Below are 12,067 nucleotides of genomic sequence, written 5' to 3'. Positions count from 1 at the left end.
GGCGGTGCTATTTCATGCTCTAAAAGACATAATGTACACAATGAAGTAAATAACTCCTTTAGACTACTAGAGCTGAACTTTAATAAGTTGCTACTTCCAGCACACAAGTAATTTGAAGAAATGGATATCCAATATATGAAAGCAATTATTTGCTTCCTGCTGGAAGGATCAACTCCAATATAGTTATGCCATATAATTGGAAACAATATGAATTTGATATTTGAATCTGTCATTTAATATTTTTGGAGCAGATGGATTTATCTGGTATTCTGGATGGGGAAGAGTATAATTTTCAAAGGTGACATTCCTAAGATTTGTTTCTGGGGTGAAGATCCAAGATGGCTGATTAGGAGCAGCTCAGGTCTGCAGCTCCCAGTGAAAGCACAGAGGGTGAGTGGATGCTGCATTTCCAGACGGATGTTTATTGCCCACAGACCAGGAGATTCTCAGGCAGAGAAGCCCCACGGGTCGCCAGCGTGGCTGTTTTGGCCAGTGTGGCTGTTTTGCTGGCACCCCAGCGTGGCGGTTCTCCATACAAAATACTCTGGTCTGGGTGCCATTTTAGCTGCCCAGAGGAGCTCCGGGAAGGCACAGTTGCCCATTCAGCTGATTAAAAAAGGGGACTGAAACAGGGAGCCAGGCCAGGAGATTCCCAGGCAAAAAAGCACCACGAATCTCAGCGTCGCTGTTTCAGCCAGCACAGTGGGTCGCCACATGGGAAATCACACAGATCCCAGCGCCTTTTCAATAGGCGACTGGAACACCTGGGAGAGAGTCAACCATTCAACTGAAAAAAAAAAAAAAAAAAAAAAAGGGCTCTGAGGCAGGGAGCCAGGTGATCAGGCTCGGCTGGTCCCACCCCACCCCCCCAAAAAAACCCAGCAATTGGAAGCGCTCTGGGTTGAGAGTTTCACAGCAAGCACAGCTGAACTCGGGATGGTCCAGCTCTGTGGGGGAGGGGCGTCCACCATTACCGAGGCACTCCACCACTACAGAGGTAGCCCGCCATTGCTGAGGCAGCCTGCCATTGGCAAGGCAACCAGTCATTACAGAGAGAGTCCACCATTACAGAGGTGGGCCACCATTGCCAAGGCAGTTCTAACTACACCCATATAAACAGGACTGCAGGGAAGTTCACATGGCAGCTGGGCAGAGCCCACAGCACCTCAGCAGAGCCTCTGCAGGCAGACAGTGACTAGGCTGCCTCCTTGCGGGGCAGGACAGCCCTGAAAAAAAAGGCAGCAGCACAATGGAAACTCACAAATAAAGCCCTAACTCCCTGGGACAGAACACCTGGGAAAAGAAGGGGTTTATGAGTTCTGCTGTAGCCAAATTAAACGTACCTGCCTAGCAGCTCTGAATGAACAACAGAGCTCACAGCTCAGCACTCGAGCTCTTATAAAGGACAGACTGTCTCCTCAAGCAGCTCCCTGACCCCCGTATATCCAAAGAGTCACCTCATAAAGGAGAGATCAGACTGACATCTGGCAGGTATCCTTCTGGGACAAAGATAGCAGAAGAAGAAACTGGTAGCAACCCTTACTGTTCTGCAGCTGCTGCAGGTGATCCCCAGGCAAACAGGGCCTGGAGTGGACCTCAGCAGTCCTACAGCAGAGGGGCCAGACTGTTAGAAGAAAAACTAAGAAACAGAAATAACTTCATCATCAACAAACTGGCCGTCCATTCAGAGACCCAATCTGAAAGTCAGCAACTACAAAGATGACAGGTGGATAAATCCACAAAGATGGGCAGAAACCAGAGCAAAAATGATGAAAACACCCGAAACCAGAATGCCTCTCCTCCTACAAGGGATCACAACTCCTCACCAGCAAGGGAACAAGGCTGGATGGAGAATGAATGTGATGAAATGACAGAATCAGGCTTCAGAAGGTGGGTAATAAAAAACTTCCGTGAGCTAAAAGAACATGTTCTAACCCAATACAAAGAAACTAAGAACCTTGAAAAAAGATTTGATGAAATGCTAACGAGAATGGACAACTTAGGAATATAAGTGAATTGATAGAGCTGAAAAACGCAACACGAGAACTTTGTGAAGCATGCAAAAGTTTCAACAGCTGAATTGACCAAGCAGAAGTAAGGATATCAGAGGTCGAACATCAACTCAATGAAATAAAATGAGAAGGCAAGATTAGAGAAAACAGGGTAAAAAGGAATGAACAAAGTCAACAAGAAATATGGGACTATGTGAAAAGACCTAATCTACGTTTGATAGGTGTATCTGAATGTGACGAAGAGAAGCAATCCAAGCTGGAAAATACTCTTCAGGCTATTATCCAGGAAAACTTCCCCAACCTAGCAAGGCAGGCCAATATTCAAGTCCAGGAAATACAGAGAACACCACAAAGATATTCCTCAAGAAGAGCAACCCCAAGGCACATAATTGTCAGATTCACCAGGGTTGAAATGAAGGAGAAAATGCTAAGGGCAGCCAGAGAGAAAGGTCGGGTTACCCACAAAGGGAAGCCCATCAGACTCACAGCAGATCTCTCAGCAGAAACCCTACAAGCCAGAAGAGAGTGGGGGCCAATATTCAACATCCTTAAAGAAAAGAATTTTCAACCCAGAATTTCATATCCAGCCAAACTAAGCTTCATAAGCGAAGGAAAAATAAAATCCTTTGCAAACAAGCAAGTACTCAGAGATTTCATCGCCACTAGGCCTGCTTTACAAGAGCTCCTGAAAGAGGCACTAAACATAGAAAGGAACAACCAGTACCAGCCACTCCAAAAACATACCAAATGGTAAAGAGCATCAACACAATGAAGAATCTGCATCAACTAATGGGCAAAACAGACAGCTAGCATCAAAATGGCAGGATCAAATTCACACATAACAATATTAACCCCAAACGTAAATGGACTAAATGCCCCAATCAAAAGATACAGACTGGCAAATTGGATAAAAAGCCAAAACCCATTGCTGTGCTGTATCCAGGAAACCCATCTCACATGCAAGGATACACAAAGGCTCAAGATAGAGGGATGGAGGAAGATATACCAGGCAAATGGAGAGCAAAAAAAAAGCAGGAGTTGCAATTCTCATCTCTGATAATATAGACTTTAAAGCAACAAAGATCAAAAGAGACAAAGAAGGACATTACATAATGGTAAAAGGATCAATGCAACAAAAAGAGCTAATGATCCTAAATATATATGCACCCAATACAGGAGCACTCAGATACATAAGGCAAGTTCTTAATGACTTACAAAGAGACTTAGACCCCCAAACAATAATAGTGGGAGACTTTAACACCCCATTGTCAATATTAGACAGATCAACCAGACAGAAAATTAACAAGGATATCCAGGACTTGAACTCAGACCTGGAACAAGCAAACCTAATAGACATTCACAGAACTCTCCACCCTAAATCCACAGAATACACATTTTTCTCAGCACCACATCACACCTACTCTAAAATTGACCACATAATTGGAAGTAAATCACTCCTCAGCAAATGCAAAAGAACGGAAATCATAACAAACAGTCTCTCAGACCACAGTGCAATCAAGTTAGAACTTAAAATTCAGAAACTAACTCAGAACCGCACAGCCTCATGGAAACTGAACAACTGGCTCTTGAATGTTGACTGGATAAACAATGAAATGAAGGCAGAAATAAAGATGTTCTTCGAAACCAACAAGAACAAAGACACAACATACCAGAATCTCTGGGACACATTTAAAGCAGTTTCTAGAGGAAAATATATAGCAATAAGTGCCCACATGAGAAGAAAGGAGAGACCTAAAATTGACACCCTATCATCAAAATTGAAAGAGCTAGAGGAGCAAGATAAAAAAAAAAAAAAACTCAAGACCTAGCAGAAGACAAGAAATAACTAAGATCAGAGCAGAACTGAAGGAAATAGAGACACAAAAAACCCTTCAAAAAATCAATAAATCCAGGAGCTGGTTTTTCGAAAAGATCAACAAAATAGACCACTAGCCAGATTAATAAAAAAGAAAAGAGAGAATAACCAAATAGATGCAATAAAAAACGATAAAGGGGATATGACCACAGATTCCACAGAAATTCAAACCATCATCAGAGATTATTACAAACAACTCTATTCACATAAACTAGGAAAGCTGGAAGAAATGGATAAATTCCTAGACAGTTGCCTCCTCCCACGCCTAAACCAGGAAGAAGTCGAAAACCTGAATAGACCAATAACAAGGTCTGAAGTTGAGGCAGCAATTAAGAGCCTACCACCTAAAAGAAGCCCAGGTCCAGATGGGTTCACAGCCGAATTCTACCAGACATACAAAGAGGAGCTGGTACCATTCCTTCTGAAACCATTCCAAATAATCCAAAAAGAGGGAATCCTTCCCAAATCATTTTATGAGACCAACATCATCCTGATACCAAAACCCAGCAAAGACTCAACAAGAAAAGAAACTACAGGCCAATATCCTTGAACATAGATTCAAAAATCTTCAATAAAATACTGGCAAGCCAATTGCAACAGCACATCAAAAAGCTTATCCACCATGATCAAGTAGGATTCATCCCAGGGATGCAAGACTGGTTCAACATACGCAAGTCTATAAATGTAATTCACCACATAAACAGAACCAAAGACAAAAACCACATGATTATCTCAATTGATGCAGAGAAGGCCTCTGACAAAATTCAACAGCCCTTTATGCTAAAAACCCTCAATAAACTAGGTATTGAAGGAACGTATCTCAAAATAATAAAAGCTATTTACAACAAACCAACAGCCAATATACTGAATGGGCAAAAACTGGAAGCATTCTCTTTGAAATCTGGCACTAGACAAGGATGCCCTCTCACCACTCCTATTCAATATAGTACTGGAAGTTCTAGCCAGAGCAATCAGGCAAGAAAAAGAAATAAAGGGTATTCCAATAGGAAAGGAGGAAGTCAAATTGTCTCTATTTGCAGACGACATGATTGTATATCTAGAAGACTCCATCATCTCAGCCCAAAATCTCCTGAAACTGATAAACAACTTCAGCAAAGTCTCAGGATACAAAATCAATGTGCAAAAATCACAAGCATTCCTATACACCAATAACAGACTTAAAGAGAGCTAATCAAGAACGAACTGCCATTCACAATTGCTACAAAGAGAATAAAATACCTAGGAACACAACTAACAAGGAATGTCAAGGACCTCTTCAAGGAGAACTACAAACCACTGCTCAACGAAATAAGAGAGGACAAAAACATATGGAGAAACATTCCATGTTCATGGTTAGGAAGAACCAATATCGTGAAAATGGCCATACTGCCCAAAGTAATTTATAGATTCAATGCTATCCCCATCAAGCTACCAATGACCCTCTTCACAGAACTGGAAAAAGCCACCTTAAACTTCATATGGAACCAAAAGAGAGCCTGCATAGCCAAGTCAATTCTAAGCAAAAAGAACAAAGCAAGAGGCATCACACTACCGGACTTCAAACTATATTACAAGGCTACAGTAATCAAAACAGCATGGTACTGGTACCAAAACAGAGATATAGACCAATGGAACAGAACAGAGGCCTCGGAGGCAACACAACGTATCTACAACCATCCGATCTTTGACAAACCTGATAAAAACAAACAATGGGGAAAGGATTCCCTGTTTAATAAATGGTGTTGGGAAAACTGGCTAGCCATGTGCAGAAAGCAGAAACTGGACCCCTTCCTGACACCTTACACTAAAATTAACTCCAGATGGATTAAAGACTTAAACATAAGACCTAACACCATAAAAACCCTAGAAGAAAATCTAGGCAAAACCATTCAGGATATAGGCGTAGACAAGGACTTCATGACCAAAACACCAAAGGCATTGGCAACAAAAGCCAAAATAGACAAATGGGACCTAATCAAACTCCACAGCTTCTGCATGGCAAAAGAAACAGTCATTAGAGTGAATTGGCAACCAACAGAATGGGAAAAAAATTTTGCAATCTACCCATCTGACAAAGGGCTGATATCCAGAATTTACAAAGAACTAAAACAGATTTACAAGAAAAAAACAAACAAGCCCATTCAAAAGTGGGTGAAGGATATGAACAGACACTTTACAAAAGATGACATACATGAGGCCAACAAACATGAAAAAATGCTCATCATCTCTGGTCATTAGAGAAATGCAAATCAAAACTACATTGAGATACCATCTCACGCCAGTTAAAATGGTGATCATTAAAAAATCTGGAGACAACAGATGCTGGAGAGGATGTAGAGAAATAGGAACACTTTTACACTGTTGGTGGGAGTGTAAATTAGTTCAACCATTGTGGAAGACAGTGTGGCGATTCCTCAAGGACCTAGAAATAGAAATTCCATTTGACCCAGCAATCCCATTACTAGGTATATATCCAAAGGATTATAAATCATTCTACTATAAGGACACATGCACACAAATGTTCATTGCAGCACAGTTTACAATAGCAAAGACCTGGAACCAACCCAAATGCCCATCGACGATAGACCGGACAGGGAAAATGTGGCACATATACACCATGGAATATTATGCAGCCATCAAGAACGATGAGTTCGTGTCCTTTGTAGGGACATGGATGAACCTGGAAACCATCATTCACAGCAAACTGACACAAGAACAGAAAATCAAACACCACATGTTCTCACTCATAGGCGGGTGTTGAACAATGAGAACACATGGACACAGGGAGGGGAGCACTACACACTGGGGTCTGTTGGGGGAAAATAGGGGAGGGACAGCAAGGGGTGGGGAGGTGGGGAGAGATAGCATGGGGAGAAATGCCAGATATAGGTGGAGAGGAAGGCAGCAAATCACACTGCCATGTGTGTACCTATGCAACAATTTTGCATGTTCTCCACATGTACCCCAAAACCTAAAATACAATAAAAAAAAGTTTAAAAAAAAAATTAAAAATAAATAAATAAAAAAGAACCAAAACAAAAAGATTTGTTTCTAAAGGGTTTCGATTTTCAGTTAAAAAAAGCAGTTTCTACATTTACAGTTATAATTAATTTGAAGTTCTAAGCACATATTAGCAGTGTTTCCAGAGCTTAATGTCCAGTGGTCCATCTGCTAAAATGCTAATTGTGACCAGCCCCTTATCTAACAGGTACACACCAATATGTATGTATTATTTTCAGTTTTAATCAACTTTAAGCCTGCGTAAAGACTGAAGACGGTCACTTCAGCATCCAGACGTCCTATTATTTAGCCTTGGGGCTCCAATAAACTCTTGATTCTATACCCTTTGCCGCCCACCTCCCACCCACTGCCTACAACTCCTCTCCACCCTCCAATATCCCCTCCGTCTGGACCCAGATACCATCTTCCCAGTCATGTCTCCCATGCTCATCTCTGCTCACCTTTAAAACACTAATTTAAAATGAGTGATGTTCATTCAGTACAGAAACATGCACTGGCTTGCCTTGCTCTTCAGTTTTGTGTCTATTAACCTAGTCTTTTCAACGAGATAATAAGCCCCATGAGGGAAGAGACCACTTCTTATGTTTCAAACCAATTTCTCAATCTGTTCTAAAGGGGCATGGGCAGAAAACAGAAACCATCAACTTGGGCTACAGTCTGGCTGGCAATCTTTCTTGCAAAGAAACTTTCCTTGCAGTTGTATTAAATGTAGAGAAGAAAAAGATGAAAGGTAATATGACTCTTCAAGAAGAAGAATTGAACAGTGAATGGTGACATGCCGTTCTCCAAGCACAAGAAACATAGATGAAAAATAGACATTAAAGATAGCAAAAGGTCAGGTGCTTGGAAGAATTTCTGACCAAAATGTTATAGATTAATTAGAAATTCATTATTTATATCCTACCTACTTTCCAAGGATAGAGGCAGCTGCTGAAGGGAAGCTATGGTGTCTACTACTGAACTGAGAGTCTGGAAATATGATTCAAGATTTAGTTTGGTTCTAGATTACTGTGTCACTGGGCAAATCATCCCATATTCTCATCTATAAAATGGGAATAATCTCATCAATTCTTGTGAGGATTAAATGGAATCATATACAACATGTTTATGTGTGTATGTGTGTGTGTATGTGTATGTGTGTATAACAATCAAATATATAAATATATTTATTTATATATATAATTGTCAGAGGCTTTACAAATGTTAAGAATTCTCTGTAGCCTATAAAAATCAAACAAATTCTGACTTAAATTACGTTCTATTTATCATATTGAAACCTAGTTCATACATCATAAAATTTTAGCATTAAAGTTACAAGACAGACTTTCCTATCAACAGCTACCCAAAAAGAAATAGGTGCCCCCCCGATCCCCAGCAGTAAGATTTGCCCAGCCTTGCCAATTATATTGTAAAGTGGAATTCCAACTTGGCTGACCTCACCTTCACTTCCAATCTTCACTTCTGATCATGGTATTTTCATTACTCCCTTGGTATGTATCATTCCCTTGATTGATACTCAAGATCCCATTTTCCAGATGAAGCTCTGTGAAAGGTAATGTCATTCAGAGTTCTCCCAGGTAGTACAAGGCAGAATCAGAGGAAAAGACTAGAAGCCGGGTCCCATATACCAGCGACTGAGGTTTCTCCTAATCCACACTGACATGAAGCCACAAACACACTGGGCTGACAGCCTGTGCTGAAAAATGAGTGTGGATCCGTTAGGTTCTGAACCAAAGACCCTTCCTGCAGATTCCCACATGGGGATACATCAGAGAGCACATGGTCAGGGGGCACGGAGCAGCCAGGCCTGGTGGAAGGCAGCATCCAGGCTGGCCCAGCACATCCTCCCACACCATTCCATGTCCTTGTTGACAGCTTTGGGCCAGCCATGGAGTCCTGTCTGCCGGGAGTTTTCTGCCCTCAGGTTCTTTTCAGAAATCTGACAGGCCCAATAAAGGCCCAGCACTGATGGAGAGGAGCTCGCTCCGAGTTCTCCCCGCAGCCCTGTGCTGCCTCCACTGACACAATGGGGCTGGCTGTAATCACATTACACCCTCCTCTTTCATAATTACCCTCTTTCTCCAAGTGACAGAGCATCCCAATGGCAGGGAGGAAACTATTTTTAAACGAATTCTAACTAAAAAAAAAAAAAAGCACACAAAAAGAGTGTCATTTTCCACAGACATAGTTCTGGTTTATAGATCACCCCTAAGGACAGAGTGGGGACCACGAATGGCAGAAGGTGGAAAATCCAAATACAGCACCGGCCACCCAGCCCCTGGGAGGTCACTTCTCCTTCCCTACCCAACAACCTACACACTCATTTCATTCTCCCTCCTACACCGCTTTTTTTTTCCTGAGGCCCCTCTGCCTCATGGTGGTGTTTTCCATTCCGTTTTGACTCTGGAAAAAGAAAAGAAAAGAAAAGAAAAAAGCTCAAAGGCATGTGGGTACCTTCTGGGTATTCTTTTCCTCCTCACCTTCCCAGTCCTTCCACCCAGTTCTGCGAAAGTAAGAGGAGGTCATGTGGGGGAGGAAGAGGAAAAGAAAGACAACTTTAGATGGGACACAAGCTTCAGCCAACCTGGGTGACCCAAGTCTCTTCCTGCAGGCCTCCCTAGAGGGGAGTGAGCACCTCATTAACAAGGCACTAAATCAGCCTTGAGGACGATCCTGTTATCCACCTCTTACAAATTACCCGGAGACACCTCTGGTGCTGGCCATGATAATTATATTGATAAGGAAGCTGGCGTGAAGGAAATGAATCAATGGAACCGCATGGATCTCTTAAGTATCAATCTATCGAATTACTGCAACTCTCTTGCACTCCCATTTGCAGGGCCATTAACCATCTGTCTTGCTCACAACTGTCAGTGTATCATTGAGCCCTGGTGTGTTATCTATCCCTCAGGTTTATATTTTCACACTCTACCTGTGGAACTCTTATCTGTTTCTCCACCAGCCTGGCACTCTTCCATTTTTTTTTCTTCTCCACCTTCTCTTTTTATTCTTCCTTCTCTGTTTTTCCCTCCTTTTCCCCTTAGTTCACTTGGGCTGCTAAAAGAAAATACCATAGACTGGGTGGCTTATGAACAAAAGAAATTCATTTCTCACCATTCTAGAAGCTGGGAAGTCCCAGGTCAAGGTGCTGGCAAATTCAGAGTCTGGTGAAGCCTCACTCTTTGGTTCTTAGATGGCACCTTCTAGCTGTGTCCTCACATGTAAAAGAGGCAAGGAGTATCCTTATCTCTCTTTTATTTTGAGACAGGATCTTACTCTGTCACCCAGGCCAGAGTGCAGTGGCACAATATCAGCTCACTGTAGCCTCAAGCAACCCTCCCACCTCAGCCTCCCAAGTAGCTGAGACTACAGACGCACACTACCACGCATGGCTAAGTTTTGTATTTTTTGTAGATATATGATTTCGAACATGTTGCCCAGGCTGGTCTGAAACTCCTGGGCTAAAGCAATCTAACTGTGTTGGCCTCTCAAAGTGTCCAGATTACAGGTGTGAGACACTGTGCCCAACCCTCTCTAGAGTTTTAAAAGGGCACTAATCCCATCCATGAGGGTTTTGCCATCATGACCTAATCACCTCCCAAAGTCCCTACCTCCTAATGCCATCCCTTTGGGAATTTCAGTACATGAATTCTGGGGGAACACAAACATTCAGACCATGGCATCCTACTTCTCCCACCACCAGTTTCTCCACTGGCCCATTATGGTTCCAGTCCTGGACTTTTACTCGTTCTAGTCTGTTTGACTCATCTGAGACACCAGAAGAGTAAGGGGCAGAGAAGAGGCTCTTCTAGCCCCCTCAAGCCTTCTAAGTTATTGCCTGTGGAGACAGGTTTTGCATCTGGTTTAAACATCACCCACTGCCTCATACCAAAGACACAGAATGGGTCCCAGAGCAAGTGAGACCTCTCTACAGGGGATGAACATATCCAATGCAGCACTTCCAGACATGTCACAGCATTAGGCCAGGCCTTCCTCATAGGAAGTTGCAAAATCTGTCCAACAGCATCACTAAACAGTGCCAAAGAAAGAGGCCACCTGCAGAACAGTTAGCATTCTTTGCAGTACAGAAGAATAGGAGGTGGCAGTAGAGAACGAAGCCAGAAAGGAAACTTTCAGGGACACAAGAAAGAAACCCCTTTTGAAATAATTGTCACGAGCTTAGCAACACTAAGGGCACATTGATTAAGGAGGCATTTAATAAACATTAGTTTCATTTCCTTTCTCCCTTCAGCAGGCCTCAGAGGAAGTGAGAAAAATGGAGCACCTCGTGCCATTCATTCTATCTTTGTTCTCTGCCTTCCCCTAGAAAAGCAGCACAGGAGAGAAACAGAGAGGTTGATAGTGGTATGTCAAGGGCTTGGGATGGAGCTGGAGTGCAGGACACATTGGGGGACCTCAGAGAAGTGAATGAAGCCTGAGGGAGCGCATGCAACGCCATGGGTTTCTGTAACTACTGGCTTGTTAGAAAATTTCCTCCTCTGGAAAAGGACAAGTTCAGAAAATGCCCCCCAGCTCCTACAGGACCAAGGTTTACTGGGTTACAATTGCTCCTGATTTTTGGGACACTATAGAGGCTGGAGACTTTTAAATAAAGAGCCACCAAACAAGCCTCCTCTCAAGGAGAAGAGACTGAAGCAATTTGTGGAGAGATAGCTTGGATTGGTGGAGAAAACATTAATCTCCAAGTCATCCCTACTGGGAATTCCTAAATCTGAACCCAGGGGGAGAAGAGTGTTGACTTGTAAGAGCTCTAAGTCTTTTCATGAGAATGGTATGTAGACCCTAATTAAAGCTGGCTGGAAAACAGCCGCTAAGAGCACAGACCATGGTCGGCAAAATCTGGCTTCAGTCTTGCCTCCTCTGTTCATTAACTGCAATCTTGGTAAAATCCTTTGGCCTTTCCTGAGATTCATGTTCTTTATCTTAAATAATGGAGATAGAAAGAGGACCCACCATCACAGGACAATCACCACAGGGCCCTGCTGGTTGTCTGCAGCAAGTCTGATTGACTGATGTCCCATTCTGATTGGTTGCAGCCCAAACCATACCAGTTGCTAAATATCTTGACTCCTAAATATCACTCTTTCCTAGCTTATAGGTTGTTGTGAGACATAAATAAAATAATACAAGGAAAATG

General features: G+C 42.5%; 1 protein-coding gene and 1 long non-coding RNA gene across 38 annotated transcripts in view; one reads left to right on the top strand and one right to left on the bottom strand.

Annotated features, from left to right (window-relative positions):
• Positions 1–12,067, bottom strand: part of LOC105711646 (uncharacterized) — a 313,477-nt gene that overhangs the window by 105,817 nt on the left and 195,593 nt on the right. The gene's annotated exons all lie outside the window — the stretch shown is intronic.
• TNR (tenascin R) overlaps positions 1–12,067 on the top strand; it is a 429,814-nt gene that overhangs the window by 325,710 nt on the left and 92,037 nt on the right. Inside the window, exon 1 of one of the 4 annotated variants that reach the window (XM_012444446.3) lies at positions 9,680–9,700. The exons of the other annotated variants lie outside the window; for them this stretch is intronic. The gene's annotated coding sequence lies outside the window, so the exon portion shown is untranslated. Of the gene's footprint in view, positions 1–9,679; positions 9,701–12,067 lie in introns of those variants that run through there. 4 annotated transcript variants of the gene reach the window in all.

The sequence above is a fragment of the Aotus nancymaae genome, unplaced genomic scaffold (genome assembly GCF_030222135.1).
Source record: "Aotus nancymaae isolate 86718 unplaced genomic scaffold, 86718_ANA_hifiasm-v0.15.2.pri h1tg000108l, whole genome shotgun sequence".
Classification (NCBI taxonomy): domain Eukaryota; kingdom Metazoa; phylum Chordata; class Mammalia; order Primates; family Aotidae; genus Aotus; species Aotus nancymaae.
This window is presented reverse-complemented; position numbering and strand designations above follow the sequence as displayed.